The sequence below is a fragment of the Podarcis muralis genome, chromosome 9, assembly GCF_964188315.1.
Source record: "Podarcis muralis chromosome 9, rPodMur119.hap1.1, whole genome shotgun sequence".
Classification (NCBI taxonomy): Eukaryota; Metazoa; Chordata; class Lepidosauria; order Squamata; family Lacertidae; genus Podarcis; species Podarcis muralis.
Window position 1 is genome coordinate 50,033,846 of NC_135663.1, and position 24,761 is coordinate 50,058,606.

At 38.1% G+C, this 24,761-nt stretch overlaps 1 protein-coding gene across 21 annotated transcripts in view; it reads left to right on the forward strand.

Moving 5' to 3' along the window:
* Positions 1 to 24,761, forward strand: part of TENM3 (teneurin transmembrane protein 3) — a 1,264,183-nt gene that overhangs the window by 922,537 nt on the left and 316,885 nt on the right. The window lies entirely within an intron of this gene.

Below are 24,761 nucleotides of genomic sequence, written 5' to 3' on the forward strand. Positions count from 1 at the left end.
CATCTCTGTTTTATGAACTGAGATAAAATTGTAGTCCCATAGTTCTTACTTAGTTTTACTTTCCTCTCAGATTTCTTTTTGCAAAATCAGATGACTTTTTCATTTCATTTCATTTAAATTATCAGTATTTTGAGTAAGAAATGAAATTCTAAAATTAAAAGTGGACTATTGAGCTGGAAAGCAACTTCAAAGCCAGAAAAAAAATAGAGTAATGGATATTTCACAACAAAAATTCTAGTTTTTGAAGCCCAAATCACTCCACTTCAAAATATACCTGAACCTTCTTCCTTTTTGCCCCTTTAGCATTAGTCTTATTTCCACCTTATGAAATGAGCAACTGGATTAGTTTAGATCAGTTACGCTGTCTTGGAGAGGCTTGAGGGAGAATTGGAAATGCATCCACTATATCTCTTGTGTAAATTAGGTTTTTGATCGTTTTGATGAGGGATAATTGCTTAAACATGACAGTTAATTTGTGTTTTGTATTCCTGCATAGAAGCTTCAGAGAAGTATGTTATCCTGGATATTGCTGACTTTAGTTTAAATTATCTTGACTTTATACTACTAGAGGCACTATATCTAACTACAGGAGCTTCCATGTTTTACAGTGCACTAATGCAGCAATCTGTGAGGAGAAATAGTTTTCCATTTTTTAAAAAAGTGTGATTGATAGGAATGATCCACCAAAGTTTTCAGCACTATACCTCCCACTGAAGTCAATGGAATTTAAAAGTACGGTACTGTACTGAACTTTGACTGGCTCATTCCCAATTATGTGTGTGCGTGTGTGTGACATCCAGAGTCATGTGAGCAAACTTCCACTCACACAGCAGGGCTGCAGGGGGAAGAAAGTTGCTTTAGCATTGATATCCATTTTGCGGCTCAAAGGACAGTCCCTTAGACCTTTCTGAATTTTGCCATAGGTATAAAGTACAGTCTTTCTTTTTAATCCAGTTTTTATATGCTTTTAAACAATATATTTTAAATAATAGTGTTAGCTGTTCATTCCATATTGCTTTCCTGTAAATTATCACAATGGTAATTGTAAAAGATATAATTTGGAACTTAGATCAAAAGCATAGAGTATGTGAATGCTAAATCTTCATAGAACATCAAGCCTGTCTGGGCACACTTTACTGTAGTGTTACAGCCTAATTCTTACCTGTCTTTGGGATAATAAGTGAATAGTCTGGGAAACAAATTATAGCAAGCCCAAGTATTTTGTTCCCAGGAAAGCCCAACCAAAAGCTTTCCTTTGCAGCAGTTTGTGTACAAACAGTTCATTTGAGGTGGAGATGGAAGTGTAGTATGCTGCATATATATATATATATATACACACACACACACACACACACACACACACACACACACACACACCTTTTCAGGTTCTAAATAGTCCTAGACTATGAACAGTTGTTTTATTTTTATAAAGAACTTTTTTATAAATAACTTAATTTTTTATAAATAATTTCTCAGATGCAGTTAAAACATGACTTCGTATTTCACATGCAAATTGTTTCTTTTGCATATATTCCTTGTCTCCTGATTTTAATGCCATGCTAATATCAGTGTTAATTGCTTCACTCTTACTATGCCTACATGTCCCAGTGTGATCTACTTTTGTTTTTGCCTAATTTGCCCATTTCTTTAACAAGCAAAACATTGTGGATATAATTAAGTATGTAAGATGTTGCATTTCAAACACTGCAATCTGTATTTCAGAGACTCTGACATGTTAGCCTGAATCGCATAGCCCTCCACACTCACTGTAGGATCATTCAAATTTGCTACCAGATAATCAAGACTCCTGCCACTGGTAAAGTGAAAATGAATAGTGCCTGGAGCAATTCTAATATAGTATTAGTTGTAACCCAGCTATAAAGTCAAACTCCCCTAGCCTTGACTTTATTTAGAGCACATCTAGCACATGAAACAGGAAGTGCCTGTTCCTGCTTAAAGATGGTAAAGTCTTTGCTTAATTTAAATGTAGACTAAAAAGATGCAAGTACAGTATGCAGTTAGCTGAGCTTCATATTATTCGAGGTTAAATGCAGGCTGTTAAAAAGGCACATTAGTGTACCTCTCGCTTTCCTAGCTTTAACATTTCTGGAATGCTTGAAGTATAGACACATACTGCTTCTTGAGAGACAGACTCCTGCAAATCTGTCTCCATTTACTCTTGTTAGAATTGAATCAGTACAATTGATAAGAAATGTCAGACAATAATGTGCCTGGTTAAACAGACCATCTGCTTGTTTCATAACATTAACATTTATGCTTAGTACATTTGAAGAACTGTGTTTTGGGAGCCTGGTGGTCTCTGTTGTTAGAAGTCTGTGGGGGGAAATACACTACACACTATCTCCCAAGTTGTTTTCCCCCTTTATGATTAAACTTAATTATCAGTGAAGGTTGTTCTTTTCTGTTTTCCCCCGAATCAGTTATGAAATCACTATTTTCACAGTTCCTCCGCATGAAATACTATAACCTTTAATATATTCTGCTACTGATATTTGTATGTGCATATCATACAGAAATCTGTCTGGGGTCTGTACAGAGGATCTGGAAGCTATTTGTCACATTACTGTATTATTATTTTTTTAAAAAATGTCTTCTTATTTAAAGAAAAAGGTAGTAGTCCTCCAGACTTAAAAAACACACACATGCACAGCAAAGCTTTATGCTTCTCATGTCACACTGTGTGAAGCAGCCTGTAGTGTAGATGATTGAGATTTAAAAAACCCCAGAGACTAACAAGGTGAAGAACGAATTGAATGGAAAGGATAAAAATCACCTCTATTCCAAATATTCTCATTTCCATCCATTTGTATTTTATTTTTCACTCTAAGCATCATCCATGCCTGGTACACAGGAAACACTTATTCACTTATTTTCTCTAGCTGTTCATTCCTTGGTGGGAAAAATTCTTGTTTTCACACTCTTTCCCATTCATCTGCTCTCTTCATGGCATTACTAACTTGCCTTCTTTCCCTTAGTGAGTCCTACCTTCAAGAGCCTGACTTTTATTCTGGCTGATGTTGCTTACCACCCAAGCCTGAGGCCCATCCCTTGTCCCTTCAGTAGCTCATTTCACACACACACACACACACACACACACACACACACAACCATCACAGAATATCCTGCTTCAAGCACATCCCCATCCTGAAGACAATACATCAGGTGTGGATCTCACCGGGAGCTTAGTAAGTTTGTTCCTAATTTCTGGTTGGGTCTGCCAAAACAGGGAATTGTTAAAAATCAGAAATATATGGCTTGTGAGCTGCATCACTTTGATGGGCCACAAATTGGAAAACCATTTTGATTTTTAGAGAGACTTCAAAAAACTTCTTCTTCTTCTTCTTCTTCTTCTTCTTCTTCTTCTTCTTCTTCTTCTCCTTCTCCTTCTCCTCCTCCTCCTCCTCCTCCTCCTCCTCTTCCATTTAGTTTTCTTTTTATTCCACCTTTCCTGTCCAAAGAAGATTGACCTTGATAGGCATGAAGATTTTGTGTTTCTTCCAGTGCAGCACAATACACAAAGCACTTCACAATAACATCAGAATGAAGTGCAATAAGATAATACATAATAAAATATGATAGCAACATTCTAAGACAACTCATTATCAATTTATTTCAGAACATTTCAGAAAAATATAAAAAATAGACTCAACACTTCAATAGGCCCACACAAAATCTCTCATTAATAAATTTAACATGACATTGGTTCTAAATAATCCACTAACAGTTCAATAATATATCAACCCAAACTAAACAACAATAAGACAATAATATGGAGCAAACTATAAAATCTAATTTCAAACAATTCATTAACAATTCATTTCAAATCGAATTAGCAAAGCTTATAAACAGAGCAAGCTGAAGTCTGGCTGGGAAACTGTGCTGCACAGATCACACTGGCCAGTGCAGAAGGTGAGGAATAATTGTGTTTGCATGCTTGTTTTATTTATTTGTTTGTTTGCTTGCTTGCTTGCTTGCTTGCTGTGGTACTTCTATGCTTTTTGCAGTTGAGGAGCCTAAGGATCAGGCTTTTTGAGATCCACAGGGCTTTCAGTTCAGCAGCATGTTGTCCCAAAATGCCCTGTTCCCACTAGCTGCCCTAGCAGTGTCCTGAGTGCTTGAATTGAAGTGAACCTGACTTACATCAATCACACAACCTTGGAGTGCTGAAATAATTTGCAGACCTAAAGGGCAGCGCCCTCTGCATTCAGCTGGGGGTGATTAAGAGCCATTGAAAGGCTACATTCTCTGCCTTTCAGGGAACATATCACAGTAATGGGATACTTGGATGCATCCATTGGCCAGTGAAAAAGCAGCTTGGGGGAGATTGTTTCCTCCCTCCTTGCCAGAAATAAAGAAACTGCTTTTTGACTTGGAATTGCAAAAACAAGGAGAAACGACATTCTGGCCCCATCGACCAGGCAAAAGAACAAGAGCCACCAAATTCTACTCAGGGAGAAACACTAGAAGGGAAGATCAGCCTGGTCCAAAGTGGAAATCAATGCTTACAGCTTTGCGCTGCTTTTTGGCACTGAATAACTGATAAGTTTTTTTTTGTTTTTTGTTTGTTTTTGCTTCTGCTCCCCTTCCATTGTGCATCTTGTCCTCCCTACCCCTCCATGAAGCTCACTAGGTGATCATGGTGACCAGTCACTCACTCTCAGCCTAACCTACCCCAGGGACGTTATTGTGAGGATAAAATGGGGAGAAGGAGAACTGTGTATGCCACCTTGATCTTCTTGGATGAAAGATGGAATACAGATGCAATTAATAATTATAATTATATAAAAACAGCAGGGGGCAGTGAATCGCAAGAGAGGCGCCAGCAAAAATCAAGATGCGGGGAAAACTGTGAAGCCAGCCAATGCCTCTACATAGCTTCATCCTTATTTCAGACATCATGATGTATTGATATATTGCGATGTTTAGCTGGTGATGTATCGTGATGTTGAAAACCAGATATTGTCCAGCCATACTGATCGCCTCTACATAGTTCCATCCTTATTTCAGATACAGTGGTACCTCTGGAAACGAATGGGATCCGTTCCGGAGCCCCGTTCGTATCTAGAAGCAAACGTAACTAGCAATGGCACATCTGCACACGCACGCATCACTTTTCTCCACTTCTGCGCATGCGTGTGACGTCACTTTGAGTGTCTGCGCATGTGCAAGCGGCTAAACCCGGAAGTAACGTGCTCCATTACTTCTGGGTTGCCGCGGAGCGCAACTTGAACGCGCTCAACCCGAAGCACATTCAACCCGAGGTATGACTGTATTGTGATATATTGGTATATCACAATGTTTAGCTGGTGATATATCACAATGTTGAAAACCAGATATTGCCCAGCCCTAATTGTAAAGTGATTCTTTGCCAGTTAAGTTTTATTTCTGAAAAACATGGACAGTTAGAGTTAATTCATTTTGTTACTATTTCTATTAGTCTAGGATTCAGCATAATAAATCCAGTTAGATTTTTGTAACATTTAACATTTGTTTCAAAATGTTAATTAACCTCAGCAAAAAATGTAAAGCTTTGGTTTGATGGATAGAAAGCTGGATGAGAATTGTTTGGACAAGTATTTTACTACTGAGATGCAAAGGAACTTGGCACATAGTTAATTGTTCTTTGATCAAAGACATTAATATATTCCTAAGGTACGTCTTGCCACATGGAATGCCAGTTATTGCTGATGTGTGATGGCATGTGATATTTTCAAGTAGGAAAGATCGACAAGTCAGAAAAATTTAAAAAAATATACCACCACCTGCACTGAGGTTTTCACATATGCTTCTTTGTTAGAAATGTTGTCTTAGTAAAATGTTAAGATGTCACTTCTGTAAAAAAAATAATTTATGTATGTAAAATGATATGTACTTCAGGAGCCCCAGCAGTCTGTCCCATCTGTATTGAGCTATGAAGCAACCAGTGTTTTAAATTCTCCTCCACTACGCATTGGACCCTGGAAGATTCTAAACATGTATCAAAATAAGGAGTGGTGCAGCTTTTATGATTCTGATTAGTTGTGGTTAGGGAGATATACTGAGGCTGGCATGCTTGCACAGGTAATGAAGATATGGGAATCAGATGTGATGTGGTACTTTTTCTGGTCTTCTGTGTTTCAGACAGAGGCAATTACGAGGCATTTACCTCAACACAGAACTGAATTCAGCATGATGTTGTGATTAATTTAGCTAGTTAGCTGTTTGCTAGCCACAAACTAAAATAAAGATGCTTATCTGCATGACTTAACAATTATGGCCCCAAAAGGAGCAGTAATACTACTGTAATCTTTTTAATACCCCAAAAGGAGGAATACTTTCCCCACTTTCTTACAGTAGCAGTACTTCATTCTCTACTGGAAACACCTATCCAGCCCTAGTAGAATGAAGTTGACTCATTTTGGATCCAAAGTGTCACAACTGAATACATCAGAATAAAATTTATTACAATATCCCAGATTGGGACTAGGGTACTTAAAGGATTTCCCTTTCCCACATGTTATTGCCTGCCTACTTAGACAATTTTTGGATGTTCTGCTCAATCTGACATCACCATTGTAGTTGGTAGGAAGTTGGTCCCAGTTTATTTTACACTAGTCAGATTTTATCTGGAGTAATGTGTCTGGGTTTTAGTGACACATTTTAAGAAAGAGAGAGACATATTGGAGAAGGTTCAGAAAGGGGCATTGGAGATGGTTGCTAGTGTAGAAAACAAGTTACACGAGGAAAATCTAAGGAACTGGTATTTGTCACCTGGAAAAGAGAAGATGAAATTCATGATAATACTTTTTAAAGATCTGAAGGTCTATCACATAGAAGAAAGCAAAGACTTGTTCCTTGCTGGCACAATAGGATCTAATAGAGTTAAATTACGAGTGGGTGAATTTCAGTTGTACGTTAGACAAACGACAGTAAGATCAATCCAACAATGAAGCCAATTATTACCTAGAGGGGTGATAGGATGTTTGTCCCTAGAGACCTTCAAGCAGAGGCTGGACAGCTGTCTGTAGGGCATTTCCTGCATTGAGCAGGGAGATGGACTAGGATATCTGGAAGACCCTTCTAACACACATAATTTTGTGATGCCCTTTTTGCAACACCCAGACTCTGGAACTGCTTGTCCCCTTATCTGATGGTGTTTCACTGTTCTTATGGGATTGAATTAATCATCCCCTTTGTTAATTTAGTCATTTTCCTTGTTAACTAGTTTTAGTACCTATTATATTGACTGAATTTTGACATGTCACTTTAGTTTGCTGGTAGCTGTATTAAGGTACTCTTTGGGGTCTAAATGGTGTAATAAAGCTATTTTAATTTAAACCTCATGCTCTCAAAGTATCTTTTGATTTGAGGGACAGTAGTTTTTGCATTTCCCATGGACTGCAAGAAGATCAAACGTATCCATTCTTAAGGAAATCAGCCCTGAGTGCTCACTGGAAGGACAGATCGTGAAGTTGAGGCTCCAATACTTTGCCCACCTCATGAGAAGAGAATAATCCCTGGAAAAGACCCTGATGTTGGGAAAGATGGAGGGCACAAGGAGAAGGGGACGACAGAGGACGAGATGGTTGGACAGTGTTCTCAAAGCTACAAACATGAGCCTGACCAAACTGCGGGAGGCAGTGGAAGACAGGAGTGCCTGGCGTGCTCTGGTCCATGGGGTCACGAAGAGTCGGACACGACTAAACAACTAAACAACAACAAAGTTTTTGCATTTAGGCTTAAATTAAAAGCCCGCTGAATTTAATTTATTCATTTCACTATCTTTAAGGTCACTGTGGAAACTGAAAGTTTGTTCAACAGATGTTTAATAAGGAAATCCTGAATAACTGTAGTGGCTTGTGAAATAGTCACTTCAGAGGTGCCCTTACAAAATAAAATTTGTAAATGTTTATGAATTTGCAAGTGAAAAATTAACCTCTAGATTGGGGTGTGTGTTGACAGCTTTAATAATTATATTGGTGAACAAACATGGTCATCTCTTAAATTTTAACAAACTTGTAAAGACTTTCAGACTGTATTCAGTTATAAAAGATATGCTACATATTCAAATGGAAAATGAAATATAGCTCCAGAAAAGATGAGAAAGAGAGAGAGAGAGAGAGAGAGAGAGAGAGAGAGAGAGAGCCCTTTGGGATTCTGTTATGTTGAAAGTTCCAGTTTATTACTTTAAGAAACATGTTTCTAATTAAGTATTTGAGTGACTGTAAACTGTGTTTTAACATTTTACAAGTAAATGCAGACTTGTAATTTACCCAAAAGTAACTGAATACCTCCTTAATAAACCACAGAATTAACTACAGAAATAAGTTGTTGCTAGGACTGGGCTTTTTAAAAAACAAAAACAAAAAAAACCTATCAGGTTGAATTGTTTGCAATTTTGTTCCTTTTTGGTATTTTTGTAATGAATGAAAAACATGTTATATCCTTAAATTTAATACACATGCTGTTAATCTCGACATCTTGGTCTGCAAAACATTCCAGGGCTGTGCTGCTTGCAAAGAATCTTTGTTCCGGCCAAATTGGGCTCAGGAGTCCTTAGTACATTTCCAAGATTTGTAACCTTTGAGCTCAAATGAGCAGGTAATGTGGATTCTCTACTGGGAACACAGCACTGACACTTGTTGTAATTTGTGGCAGCTGGTCCTTGTCCTTGCTTTCCCCCTGCGTCAAGAAAATGGTGCCTTAGCAAAGAAATGCTAGTCCAACCTTTCCAAAGTTTACTGTTCAAAAATTTGAGGAAGCACTTCATTGCCTTTGAATACATATTCATTCATGAATCCATGTTTCCTAGAGACAACTTTCTGAGTCTTCACTTGTTGAAAAATTACATACTGGTTTCAAAATGTCAGGGTTTTGCCCTGTCAGTTCAGTATGCTGATTGTCTCTGTCCTCTATAATGCGTAGCCAATGTAGTATTTTGGACGATGACTCCCATAAACCCCTGCCAGTACGGCCAATAGCCAGGGATTTTTGGAGTAGTGGTTCACAACATCTGGAGGGCACCACATTGACTATCTCTACTGTGCAGCTTTTGGTTTGTCATTTGGGGAAAGCAATCCTTGTTCCCTTCTTAGCGTCTGAAGAGGGTGTTCTGTTAGGGAGGAGAAGCTAAGCTAGATCAAATTTGCTCTGTTGATAAAATGAGTTAGGGTGAGGAATGGAGAAGGTAGTGGTATTCAGGAAAGGTCCCTGCCTTGTCCCTCCTAACTGCTCACCAAACTTGACGGATATTTTCTTAGTAATTAATATAAGCCAAAAGCTACTTAACTGAGCCCACATTCTTGCCGTCATAGTACTAGACTTGATCATGCTAAATCACAAAGATAAACCTGCTCAAAATGAATTGGCTATTATTTGGTTGACAAAAGATAATCTGTCCGTTTTATGATTTATTTGGTGTGTTTTTTAAATGCAGAGGGTTGCTGTCATTCGGTGTTCTTTATAAAATCACTCCAAAATACTTTTAAAATGAGTAAGATGTTAATATGAGCAAAAGTCAACTTAATCTCTTGGACTTGTTTTCATGAGAATACCCTGGGGACTGTGTACCAGATTTCTTCCAGGGCTCTTCAGATGCAGCTTTTGAAAAAGGATTCCTAGGCCAGTTAGGTGCAAAAATGGTTGAAATATTTGCATACTTTGGCATTTCATAAAGTCTTTAATATTTCACTAAGTTTTCAATATTAATATTATCTCCACTTAAGGTAAAGTTGCTTTCTTTTGAGCTACATTTTACTTTTCTCTCTGTTGTTGCAACCAAAAAAGTTCTCCGATTACTTCATTCATGTAAAGGTTTAGTTTATAATAAGGGAAGGGAAATCAAGCCAAAGTATAACTTATTAGGGTAAAAGAAGCTATAATTATACGAATAGAATGAAGTATTAATTTTCCTTTTACTTCAGCTGTATCATTACGGTTCAGTAGACTTCACTCACTGTGACTATAGTAAATCCTTAAACTAATACAAAATAGAGCTTAAGAAATGCTCTCATTTTTAGAGCAATGCTCATATTTGTGGAATGCCCACCTATACTGTTAGACTTGCTATGGAAAAATGCCTATATCAGTGTTTATTGAATAAAACAAACTTTTTGCCGGCCAGGAGCAGTGAGCCCAAGCTCACGACGGGCAGGGGGCATTAAAGCAGCAATAAAGACATGACAACAGCTTGGTATTGAAATGGCCACATCTTTAATAATTACAGATGTTAGTAGGCTTTGGCATAGGCATTGAGTATGGGGTTGCCATATGTCCTTTTCCCCCCAAGACACTTCCTCTTTTTCATGGGTAGAGTTAGCATAGCGATCCATAGTTAAAAGCAGAAGTCAGCTAATGTGTCCTCCTTTTGCTCTTCAAAATATGGCAACCCTAAATGTCTCCTGAATCAACCAGACTGATTTGTGGTTGATTACTCCACCAGGGTCAGCCCTGGGTTAAAGGATCCCCACTACGATGTGGATCAAATAAGGTGCACCCACCCAAATATCATTTGGGGAATTCTGTGGCCTGTTTTCTGGGCCTTCATACAAAAACTCTCCCCCTGGATCCCTTTACCGGGTTACCTTTTCCTCCAGAAAGTTGTGACAGTTTCTATGAGGTAGGCAAAACCTCCAGACAGGCACAGTTTGTCTGCAGGCAAACTCCTGCATGGTCCCAAATATGGCGACTGATAATCCCATAGCAAGTTCATGCATGTGCACTGCCCATTTACCTTTGGGGAGGGTCAAGACATACAGGGAAGGTGGGTGGGATGTCCGTTGCCGACCACACCACCCACTTTCATTGCAGCTGGCATATATGCCATGGAGGCAGACCTGAATGAGGACAGGTGCCCCTCCAGGCTAACCCCTCCCGCCTGCCTCTAATGCCCCTGCCGGCCTCTCAAATTGACCACAGTTGGCCAGTTTAAATTCAGAATATTGGCAGGAAGGCTCAGCAGTCCTACAAGCAGCCAAGGCTGATGATGCAGCCAATGGCTATGTGGGAGTGGATCTTTGTTCCCACCCTGGTTCACCTGTTGTCACACGGGGCTGCAGTTGCTGCTTCCGTCAAAATGACAAGTGGGCCTTATATTACATTTGTTCCTTGCATATTATGTTGCATAGAGTGAACTGATATAGCAATATAAGAAATATTAATTGTATATGGATGCTGTTGGAAGAGTTTGGTATGTGTACATTATGCTATGTTGTTTGAATAATTAATGATGAGATGTAGTCTCACCGCAGGAATGGATTTTTAATTCAAAGGCCACTTTTAGAGATACTACTTTTTTAAAAAAAAAATCATATGTATATATCTTGATTAGATACTTACATAGTTTATTTGAAAGATTAGTACAGGTTATCACAATGAGCAAAATTTATTTTTGTTCTGCTTCCCTAATGCAAAGACCATTCTATTAAAATATCATTCTCTATCAGAATTTGATTTTGCAGTTTGTCAGTTCTTGAACACACACACCCCATCATGGTATCTTCTATTGTAATGTTTGATATTCTGACTAGTCCAGAAAATGGTAGCTGTGCCTAAATCCTGTTGAAGCCACTGCTCTGAGCTTAGTATGTTTCAACAGGATTAAGAAGCAGCTAACTTCATCTGCTGTGTATGCACGTGTGAGGGAAAATAAATGAATGAATGAATATTAAGATTAGTTTTGAGTCATCTGATAGTAATCCTGGTTTAAATCCATGAATACTTGTGTTTTGATGGGTGTGCTGACCTTCACAGAAAATGACTTGATCAGAGTTCAAAGGCTGAAGACCGGAGCAGAACTCTGATGTTTCTTTAACAGTCAGTCTTAGGCTGAGCCCTATACATCAGTTCTCTTTCAGATTGAAGTTCCTCTTTGCTCCATTGTGCAATGGTTCTGTTTGTATGTAACAGTAAATTAGAGTTTATTGTGGTTTATTGTGAGCATGCAGATGACACCTACTTCTCCCCAAGAGGGAGTGGGAGCAGCCTTGGCTTACTTTGAAGCAGATATCATGATATGTTTTGTTCCAAACAATTGGTAAGTCGACAGCAAACCTTGACCCCAGCCAATCACAAACAAACAACCACACCCCAGGCCAACCCCAACCTCTCTCACCACCAAAGGAACACAAGTGAATAGCAGAGAACCTGCACAAGTGACGCTGACACAAAACCCCACATATATTAAGTAAAATAGAAATATCGCCACCCGAACCCCACCCCCACTCACCTTTCCCCCCTCCACCTCTTTCCCCCTTTTCTTCCTAATGTCTCAACAAATGAAACTGATCTGTAAAAAATGTTACTTGGAAAAAAAAAGAGAGACATTGCGCATACTTTTGTAAACCAAGAAAATCTTTAATAAAAATACAAAAACAAAAAACAAACAGCAAGCTTTGACTTAACATTCTGGATTGTTTGGAGGGAAAGAAAGCACAATTCCCAGGTCCAACGTAATACTAAACCAAGGAATACAGTTTCCTGCTCCCACTTTCTTTAGGGGAGGAGAGAAGTAGGTGTTATCTGCATGTTTATGATAACCATTATTGTGGGTTTTTGTGATGCGCAAACATTTTCTGTTTATTTTTTATATAAAAATAGCTTTAATTAGTTGAACAATAGTGTGCTAAACTGTTCATTGGAAATATCTAATAGGGTGGAGCCCAACATCACAGGTTTCTGCCTTTTGTAGCATGTAGTAAAATATGTGTACCTTGGTACTACCCTACTGTGTGTTTCTTTGGTCACCAAGAGTAGCTGGAAAAAGCACAATACCCGATAACACCGCTATTGTATGCACCGGGTAGGTGCAGTGTATTTTTATGTGAAGTATTTGCTAGCAGCTTATCAAAGAACACATTTGCAATGGCAACAAGCTGGCCTTTATTGTTACACTGTAGTCTGGCTCAGTGAATACTTTGCATGATAAACACACACATTAAACACCTATATTGTACCTTATAGTGGATGTTAAAACTTTACTCAGGCCCCTGACCAACCTTTCACCAGTTAAATCCACGTCCTTATTATATCTCCTGTAGTCTCAGAGCTCAGTAGGACTGCAGAAGATTGTTTCTCCTTTAAGACTCTAACATATCTGTGAATAATGTTGGGTTCACCAATAGAAATCATCAATTGTATAGCTGCAAAATAGTTGCAGACTAAGCTCCTGTGATTATTCAGTAGATCATTGTGACAGTTGCTGGGAATTAATGTCTCTTCTGATCACTACTATTATTACTTGCATCTGGGTAGTAAAATTAAGATTGTTTGTAACAGACAACCTGTTGATGTGTTTCACTCATCTTTAATATATTATCATCTTATGGACATGATCGATACTGCCTTGTGCTGTGAAATATAGAGCAGGGAAAACAGGATGTTCATTATCTCTCTTCCTTTTTAATGAAAAAAGAACTGTGCTCATTCTCATTCTTCTCATCTCTGAAATCATAGTTGTAAGTTCTGTAGGTCAGATTACACATGAACTACACTCCATTTGCTGATGCTGATTACACACAGCTGTTTTGGCAAGCATGTTTTGAGAGCAGCTGGATTACCCAGGTATGATTTACAATTTAATTATATATGGAGAAATTGGCATTATTTTAATGGTCATGGAGCAGTTCATTGAAAATTCAAATGGCTTTAATAATATGTGTGCTACAATTCAGTTTTATGAGTTATTTTTTAAAGAGATTATCTGTTTATAACACAATATCATATCTTAAGTGGTCATAATTTCTCTGTGTGAAGTATTTTACAAAATTGATTGAAATAATTTATTAAAGTAGATTGCATGCAGTGGATCACTGATTTTTCTTACGTACCTCTATACAATAGCCTAAATGTTTTGAATACAGAAAGAATGTTCAATCCATAGAATTTCCAACTAAAGGGATCTCTGATTCTAGAAGTCGGGTAGATGCTGCCTGGGGCAGTCCCGCCCCCATCCAAAATCCTATCTTTTTAATAGACATAGGCATGGATTACATTGCATGTTGTGGTTCATTATTTTACTTATTTCATTGAACATATTAAGGTTCCTTATACAGACGGTGACCATTTTGTGCAGGGGTTCCATTCCTGACCCCCCCCCCCACACACATTGGCAGAGTGTGCATAAGACCACCCTGTTTCACCACCACCCCATTTTCAGGCCACTTCTGGGTTGGCAGCAATGAGCATGTGCATGCAAAATGGCCGCTGCGTGTACTCTCTATTCAGTATTGCCTACTCTGATTGAAAGTGCTATCTGATTAATATTTAGCTTGCCTATCAGGTAGGTGAGGGGATAATGGTGAATGGTATTGGTTTATTTTAAGCCCCTAACATCTTATAGAAGCCTGGAAGACAGGCCTAAGGTTGTGGGATGAATATCAAGAAACACATTTCCGTCCTGGCCATAGATTTCCACCTCAGTCTAGGAGAGTATTTGCTTTTAAAGGCCCCGACTTCTATCAGCCTGAACAGATCCTGCTACAGATTAGGATGAGGAGAGAAAGTGCTTCTTCCAATCAATCAATCTGCAAAGGGGGCAAAGTTCCTAACAATTTTCATCCATTACTGAGGTTTTTAATTGCATTTTATGGATATTTATATAGACTGATTTTACTGTATTTTATACAGTAAAGCTGTATACAGTATTTTATACAGTAAGCTGCCTTGATGTATTTTATGAAAGTGCAGGTTTTACATACTGAAACAAATAAATACATAAAACCTAAAACAGCCAAAAACAGGTTTATGATACCCTGAAACCCAGTACCCCCTCAAAAAAAATATATATTCCATATTATGGCTTAATTTGGAATGCTAAGTATTTAGCAGCCATGGCATTTACTAGCATGGTGCTGAACTAGGAGTCCGCATTCACCTGCTGCCTCACAACTCCACTAAGGGCATTAGGAAGACATCCCTCTCCATCAATGGCAGAAGTCCTTTACCACCAGTGAACAGCGGCACAAATCACTGCTAGCAAATTTTCAGATTTTCTCTGAAAAATTAAAGAAACTCAAAAAAAGAAAAGTGAATTTGAGATTAACGTAATACCACCTGCCTTGCTGTTGTCATGAGGTGCTCTGGCTTAATGTTGTCAACAAGACCTAGCTGTTTTGGCTGTTGAAGTGTTATGGAATGCTTATGGCAGTTACAACAGATGAGGAGAAAACTTTGGCAACTTAACCAGTAAAGGTTTAGGTGACTGACTGGGCTGTGTATTGTTGGTTAAAATGCGTTCAGTTGTGAAGGAAGTAGGCAGCGGTGTCTGACTGGTTGTCTGTTAAGATTGTGTGTGTGTGTGTGTGTGTGTGTGTGTGTGTGTAAGGCTGTCATGTCTGAATAGTGAGAGTATATGAGTGTTCTGTGTTAATAGTATGAGTGGATGGGTGCCACTGAAATATGTGGGAGGAAGCAAGGGAGGAGTAAATGCAAACAAAAAAATTACATGTACGGAAAACAATGAAGGGCTTTTTTGAGAATTTGTATATATTCAAATGATTTGAGGATATAAATTAGGTCATAAAAATGAGCAGGAAGGAGGCTCTATGAATAATAAAGATTACTTGCCTTGGCTGAAAAATAGCATCTGTATACGGTAGCTAGTAAGTAAGTAGAGTAAGTATTACCTTTGATTGCTGTTAAGCTATACAGTGGTGTGAGAAACCTAAAAGAGCAGTTTTGTAGAACAGTATAAATATTTTAACTTTGTATTGGTATTGCCTGATGTGTCTACCTGGTTCCATATTGTACAATTTATCTGGCTAATCTCTATCATCTTTCAAAAATGGTGAACATTAATAACTTACAATTTGTCTTCCTTGAAATAAAAGTATTTATTATGTATTTGCTATTTGAGAGAAGTTAGAATATATACATTGAGTGGGTGTTTCCAAATAATGCTTAATCTGAACAAAGCCTTTCAACGAAAATATTATTGAACACCATGGTATATTGTTTATTTCATTGGTTGATGAAAACCTCCTTATTCTGTGTGACACGTCATCTTCAGCAGAAAATGTAAAGCAGAACGTGTGTGAATACTGCCCATTATTCCATGTACTTTGCCATCACAAAATTAAAGATTGAATGACAGGAGTTTGTAGTTTTTTCCTAAACAAGCTCAAAAGGGCTTGTTCACAAGTTTAGCTTCTGGTAACCAGGTGACTGTAGTGTTAGTGTTTATTTTAATATACCATATGTAAGTCATGCTGTTGCTATGAAACCAGACAGTCTTCCATTGATGCAATATGTGGACTGACATCTGTCAGATTTTCCACCCAATGAAATGTGGCCGCATTATGTTTTAATTATTTGAAATGTATTTGGAAGCCTGAATGCTGATACTGTATTCCAGAGCCCTGAAACATGTCATCTTATTGTGCCCTTATTTCCTATACGTTAAGCTAAATAGACTAACTGCAGTTAAGAACCTGTCAGGGAATGTATGTCAAACACTAGGGGTATCATGCAATCAGACTGGTGTCAGGGTGGAAAAGTCAGTGGCTGGGAGGGTGGAGGAGGCTGACCTTGTTCTCTCAACATTGCCTTTACACTGAATGGAACAGATGAGATTCTGAATTATTCACAACACTGAAAGCTTATAATTGTTAGCATTGGTGGCAGCAACGGAGCATAGAGACAGATTTTTGTTGTTGTCAAAATGTCTGACCTGGTAACACTTCAAAGGCTTTCCTTCACAAAACTGTCTTTAAGAATTTAGTTTCCTTCCCCCCTCAAAAGGGTTTCATATGTAGGATTATTTCCATTCTTGTTTCCTGTAGGAATCTGGGTCAAAGAGGTTCAAGTTGAGATTTAGCACTGATTTTGAGAAACGCAATAATGGAACAAAAGAGGTTTTTTTAAAGGCTTTGTTGTCTGGGCAGGTAATTTTTTTCCAAGGGTATTGTACAATGCATAAAACAAACATTTGATATCATAATACAGTAGTGGTTTGGTTTTCTTAATAATAAATTGAAAGGTTTTTTTCAGTAAAGCATTTCTTTGAATTTTGTAACACAGAGGTAAATAACAACATATTTCAACATTTTCCAGTCTAACTCCTCCTCCTGCCTGCCTCCCGCCTTCCTGTTCCATAAGAGGAGTCAATGCTTAGTTGGTTTAATTGGGATGAAGCCTTATCTAGAATGGGAAAAATGAAATAAATTATCAATAATCATTAACAAGTTCTACTCAACCATGCTGTTCTGTAAAGTCAATTCATTTTACTTGTGTTTATGCTGGACATATTTATAAGATATTGTCTTCTGTCTGTGAAGACACAGCAGCTTATATTGTGAGGTCGGTGGATTACATTTGCTTTACCTGCCTTTGGATACTAGATTGCTACAGTTTATTTATAGTAGTATAAATGCAACCATCAGAATACTCTCTAAAGGATGTGACTATCCATACATTAAGATCTTCAGAAGATGGTGTTTTCACTGTCTGAGGCTAGGCAGATTATGACCACAGAGAGTGAAGGTCCTCTCATTGGTGGCATCCCATTATAAAATACTCTCCACAGACAGACACACCTATCTTCTTGTCTTTTGGTGCCAGGAAGTCTTTCTGCCCTGCCCCTGGGCCTTTTGGACATATATAGTTTTTATCTATCTTGAAAACCTTGCTGCCTTTTTTGTTTCATGACTGCTTAGAACTGTTTTGTTTGTATTTTAATCAATGTAAACTGTCCTGTGTTTTTTTATTACAAAATAAACAAGCAATCTATTAAAAGCAGAAGATGGTCTGCTTTTTCACTATCAGTATCAAACCTGATTATTATTTGAAAGTTCAGTGGTACCTCGGGTTACAAACACCTCGGGTTACGGACACTTCGGATTACATAGTCCGCTAACCCGGAAATAGTACCTCGGGTTAAGAACTTTACTTCAGGATGAGAACAGAAATCACGCCGCTGCAGCAGCAGGAGGCCCCATTAGCTAAAGTGGTACCTCAGGTTAAGAATGGTTTCAGGTTAAGAACGGACCTCCGGAATGAATTAAGTTCGTAACCAGAGGTACCACTGTAAAAAGGGGTGTGGGTATGGGTGTAAATCCTCATTTGTAGGTTTTGTTCTTGGTTGTAGTTGAGGAAGGAAAGTTTTGGTTCAGGCATAGGCAAACTCGGCCCTCCAGATGTTTTGGGACTACAACTTCCATCATCCCTGACCACTGGTCCTTTTAGCTAGGGATGGTGGGAGTTGTAGTCCCAAAACATCTGGAGGGCTGAGTTTGCCTATGCCTGTTTTGGTTCCATCCCAGGTTTGGATGACAAATAGTTTAGCTGCTGTGCAGAGCTGAAAGAACTACAGAAGAGCAACTGAGGCAGGGATGGGCGGCTCCTTTCTAGGAGCTAGCATGCTTGCATGGTTCTGTGTGAACCAGGTATTGTACTGAATGTTTGGGTTAAAAAATACATAACATCTCCATTTTATTACAGTCATACCTCGGGTTGAAGTAGCTTTGGGATAAATATTTTCGGGTTGCGCTCCGCAGCAACCCGGAAGTAACAGAGTGCATTACTTCCGGGTTTCGCCGCTCACGTATGCACAGATGCTCAAAATGACATCACGCGCATGCACAGAAGCGGCGAGATGCGCAGTCGCGTGTTGCGTGTTGCGTTCACTTCAGGACGCGAACAGGGCTCCGGAATGGATCCCGTTCACATCCAGAGGTACCACTGTACTTTAATTTACCTAGTAGAATTCAAAAGATGTGTGTAGCCTTTTATACTTTCAGAAGGAAGATTTGAATTGATGTTGGGTGCTATGTTCATCCTTTCTGGTCATTTTGCACCACTGCATTAGTGCATTTGGTAATGGTCACTGTGGAATAAATTGTTCTGCTTGTGTAGTTACTGTACTTTAGATAATCACAGGACTTTAGTTTCCAGATGCTTTGATTCCCTTAATGTATAAAAATATATCCAATGGAGATTCACTAGAGCAAATCAGATCACATCTGACAATGACTGTACCATTTAATTCATATCAATACTTGAATTTTGGAATTACATAAAATAGAAACATTTTAAATCATATACGCTGATTTAATTGCTCAGTTATAATTAACTTTGCATGTCTTTTGAGACAGCTTTTCCATTCATTTTATCAGGAAATTTCCACACATTGAAAGTATGAACAATTTGTCTCAAATATCACTTGTTCGGAGTTTACAGATTTAGCAGTCAGATACAAAAAAATATAAATGAAATTAATTAGAAATAATATAATGGAATGAATGTTATTTAAAACTGCATGAAGTTACTTCAAACCTCCTCCAAAAACATGCAGTATCCAAATAGCTTTGAGAGTATAAAATGTGAATGTATTTTCACACCAGCTTTATATAGTACTACTATCCGTTGGTTTTGGTGGCGCTGAGCTTAGATTCTGTGAAAGAACTGAGCTTCCCATCAATGGGTTCCATTGTTACTTTTGTCCATATGTCATCTTAAGACTTGCATTGCGAGATGCATGCCAACATCATTTTGAAGGGTATACACAAGCTTCTGGAGTTTTCACACAACAATAGTAAAATGAAAATCCATATAATCATTCTTACATATCCAAACACCACGTATTCTAATGCCTTTGTGTTTAAAGTGTGTGTGAGAGAGGGAGAGACTGAAAACCCCAAGTCCTCCTCAGTTGACCATATTCATCCATAGACTAGTAGAAGCCAAGCTGCAGTTTCTTGAGGCAGAAATTCTACCAGGGCTGGGAGCAAGCCACATCTGCTGGAGGAAAGTAATGTCCCTGCAGAGAGGGGATTATGAAGGAAAGAAAAAAGCAGCAGGAGGGAACTCTTTGTGTCACTTTCTACTAATCTTATCCAGTTAAACAAAAGAGCAGGATAAATAAATGAGCATGCAAGAGAGAAACTCTGTATACTTGAGAAACATTTTAAAGGACTTGATCCAAAGTTCACAATTGTTTCACCATCTGAGTTGAGGTTTTTTGTTTCGTTTTGTTTTTATCTCAGAGGGTTTATTTTGTGGACATCAGCTTTCTGGAGGTAACATTCTGCACTTCCGTGCTCCCCAACAAAATTTGTTATCAATATTTTTTGTAGCCCAACTCCACAGGGTATTTTTGTACCCATGCCTGAGCTGCGACTCCACCCACCAAAAGTACCAGTTATTATTATTTGCATTGCTTATTTATTCAGAATATTGCATTGCTTTTTGAAGTTTTCATTATGAGATTTCTTATTTGATAAGGGCCTAAAAGGTTCCATTTTATTTTTTATTTTTTTTAGGAGCTGGCTGGGTAAACATAATTAGACAACCTGGGGTGTGTATGTATATGTGTGTTTGGCATATGCAAGGCAGAATAAGTGTGTAGGAAAAGGATTAAGCAACCCCTATCACGAGTTACTCACCTGAGGGAGTTTTGTTATACAGTATAGATATCATAACCTCCTGTTCAGACTACTAATGTTGCAGAGCATCTAGGCATGTAGAATATTTTTGAGCAGCAGGATTACATTGGCTTAGAGTAGATTAACCACAATGTGTGTTTATTGGTAAAAAGGGAGGTTCAGGTTTGTATGTAACTATGGTTTATGCAAAAGGAAAGAAGGTTTCAGCGATCCTATTCCTCCTGCACTGAGGAGAAGAAAAGAAAGAAAGTGTACTGCTTGCACTGTTGAGTAAACCACATTTACGTACAAATATGTGGTTTGATATCCTGGTTAACTATTAAAGTTAGAATAAGCCACATGGGCAGAATTGCAGCAAAAATATTTAGCATTTCTTACATGTCCAGTAGATTACACATTGTAGTAAATATTCCAGATGCATAGAATCATAGAATTGTAGAGTTGGAAGGGACCCCAAGGGTCATTAGTCCAACTGCCTGCAATGCAGGAGTCACAGCTGGTCCAGCATCCTGCTCTCACAGTGGTATACGTTTTTTAAAATTAAATAAATCTATAAATAAATTCACCAAGGAATAAGTGCTTTTGTGAGCTGAAATAAAGATAGGTCTTTTGATCTACCTTAGCTTTGTGTTTTTGTTTCATTGTTATATTTGCTGGTATAGTTGTAAGCTTTCTGTTTTATTGTTCACATTCCTCCACTTTTATTATTCTATAGTGAACAGTAATTGTTCCCCTTTCATTTGTATTGTTTCATTTCCTTTGTTTGGCTATAGCATTTCAACATCTTTCTCCTTCACCACCATTCCTACCTGCATTTCGTCCCACATATTCCTTTCAACCCTCATGAATGCGATTCTCTTTCACTCAAATGAGTCATTTCACTGCTGCTTCTCAAGCAATCCTGCCTCTCGCTGTCAGTTCTTCCTTTTCTTTAAGCAAAAAGATACTGTCCTTAGACAAATCTCTCTTGTTAAAATCGAAGTCAGATTTCATTTTCACTCTCCACAAAAATATACCACAATAACCTAGCAATCAAATCCTCTTGACTAAATCCCTTCCAATCCACCCCAAACTATTATCAAATAATCCCCCAATGTCAAATCAAATGATCAGTTCTTAATGTCTTCCCGCATGTTGCTCTTCTCAGTCCGTCTCTTACAGAAATCCCTGTTCTGTTATTTGCTAGGCTGCTGCTGGTGTTTCCAAACAAATTAGTTCACAATTGGTTTCTATAAGAAAGCATTTTACAGAATAATTCTCAAAATTATAACCCTTCAAATGGTGGAGACCACTAAAAGTTGGTGAATATTTGTGAATGATTATGATGCTTACCATCCATCCCTGTGGTTTTGCATGGTTTGTTGATGGTTACTGGTTTGCATACTGAAGCTTTCTCAACAGCTTCATAATTTTCTGAAGTACCCTTTTGAAGTGAAATCGCTTTGAAGCAATACAAGAAAATCTATGATAATTTAGATTTTTTATGGCACTTGTAATGGCTATATTCATTAAATATAATGTTTATTTAAAGAAAAGATATAAGAAAATCTAGTATTTGAATTTGTAGGTGCTGAACTGAACAGATAAGTACTCAGTCTTATGTATATGCTGGATTAATTAATATTTACTACATTTTATCGTGTGTATGGGGTGTTAAGGAAAGGGTAGTACCTGCGGTGGGAGACATGTGCTCTTTCTGGGGTAGTCTGTCCACCTTTGGTCCCCACCCTGCACTCAGTTCTCACCTGTGGCTCCTAGAAGCTGTCAGCATGTGACAGCAGCCTCACATTGAACGTATTTGACTGGCTGACTAATCAAGTGAGGGTAACCAATGGGTCTCAAACCCTCAATGAGTTAGAGACTTCCCCTAAATGACAGACAAGCTGTGGTGGATTGAGCAGACGAGACCAATAGTGAGTCCAATGGTCAAGAAGGCAGTTTCTGCCCATGCTGTAGAGGGAAGTGAGGGGCAGATGGGGCTCATCAACCTGGGAAAGCAGCTCATCTAGGAGAAGGAAGACTCTGATCATAAACCTCAGTTGCCTTGCAGGATATATTCAGTAGAAGTCACTGCTAAGGAGTGACCCTACACAAATCCAGAGTGGAGTCCCTAAGACAGTTGGATGGTGTCTTGTCTTGTATGTCTCCTTCCGGCAACTCCTGCAGCCTAGCTGGTGCCAAACGTATTGCTCTCTGCTTTCCTTTGGACCACATCAGCGACGCTGGCCGGGGTGGGTGGGTCATCTGGGCAGCCCAGGACCTCCATACACACTGCCCAGGCATGCGCTCACCCTCAGAGGCATACTTCATTGTCTTGCAAGACAGACAGATGCCAACAACAGCTACATTTTCTAGGACAGCTGATGTTTTGAAATTAACCTGCATGCAACCTTTTCTATTAGAAAAATGTGATTTCTATAAATTCTTAATATAGATATAAATGTCTACAAATTTATTTACATTCTTTTAGCTCAGTGTGTTGTAGCAACCAAACCAAGGCTTTGCTTAGTGTGGTAGTGGGATTGTGGTTTAAGTTATCTTCTCCTTACAAGGCAAACTGAATTTTGTTCAAAGTTGAGACAAGCCAAGTGCACCTGATGATGATTATGTTATTTATACCCTGCCTTTTTCCCTGACAGAACTCAAGGCAGCATATTCCTCCCCCTGGTTGAAGGCCCACTTAATTAGGTCTAGGAAAGGAGACAAGCTGTGGGTCCTCCAAAGACCCCAATAAATTTTGCTTTTTCATGAAGGATAGATATTTGATGTCATTAGAATAATTTTCCTCAAGAAGGAAATGTTATAAAGCAATGAAAAGATATAAACTAACTTAGACGGTCACCCTCCTTGCTGAATGTCAGGTGCATGGCAAATTCTTATTTCAGCAAACAATTTAAGGAAGATTTCTGTTTTTATGATTAATTATTCTTCTCTGTATGTTTTCTGCATGATTTTTTTATGTACACTGTTTAGAAATTCTGAAGGTGTATGTAAATACCTTCAGTAAATAAAGTTCTCAGTGGGGATTATGAAGCTAGTAGCCCAAGGCCCAAAGAATCTTGTTCCATCAGTTCCTGTGGAGTCCCCTCTGCTGACTTTCTCTGTTCCTCTGACTCAAAAGGGTAAGTGGGGGGAGAGGTAGGAGAAGAAGGGATACCTATTCTGAGTGCCAGCAAGCCTTCTGTGAAATTTAGTACAGTACTTGTTAAAGATCAAGCCCATTTGGTGAACAGCTTTACACCCTAGCCACCTGTGCATTTTGCAGCACTGGAAAATAAGAGAAAACAGATCATGTGCTATTTTGTATTTGATTAATCTTAAAATATAGGGGTTGTTGATGGCTTGGAGAGAGTTTTTGCTTTGGTCTTGTGACAGGGCTTCTTTATTCAGAATACCGACTTCAGAATCATACTTGGCTATTTTGTACATGAAGACCGTCTTCTGATATTTAAGATTCTAGATATGATGACCTGAAATATCCATGTATTAAGAGTCATCAGTTTGACTAATGGTAGACCATAGCTACAGATCATCTTAAGCACCTCTTCAGAGCATCATTTTTCCAGCTCAGTTGATTTCTGACATATCTCACTTTATCAGTCACTGAAGTGGAAATTCCATCACTCTTCTATGTGTTTTGAATTTTTCTTGTGTTTATTTGTAATAGGTTTTATGGCTGATTAGTTATGTGAATTGTGTCCTTTTTTTGTGGAACTGGCCAGTTCTTAATTCCCGTGCCACCATGTAAAACTCCAGTTTTTATTTAAGCTTTTCATGTTAGCATAGTTGTACTGGTTTATTATTTGCCTCTTTTTATATGTGAAAATATAGTCTGTTGTTGAGAGAATGTTAATATATATATATATATATATATATATATATATATATATATATATAATATCCAGGAGGTTATTGCTTAATAATTAATAAATTCACAAAAGAATAAGCTTAAAAGACTAATGGTATGCAATATTATGTCTTCTTTTAAAAATAGACAATGCACTGTCTTGTATACTTCTGTTCCTAAGACTATTTTGACTTCTGATTACTTAATTTACCACTTTAAAGTTTTATAGATCTCTTCCTATATAAAGCAGGAAGAGACTGGCAACAGAGCAGCATAAATACACACCACAAAGTTCTGTTCCAATATATTTTGCTCATTATTTGCTCAAATACATTTTGAAGTTGTCAATATTCATCTGTCAGTAATTTATCTGTATAAATTTACAGTATCTGTTTCTGTTGCTTTTAAAAAAGCTTTTCAATTTCAAAATGAATGTTGGAACTGATCAGTGGCTTAATACATTATTACACAAGTGAGCAGAGACATGACATTTATCACTATATTTAGAACAGATTCCTGCAGTAGCAAAGAAATTC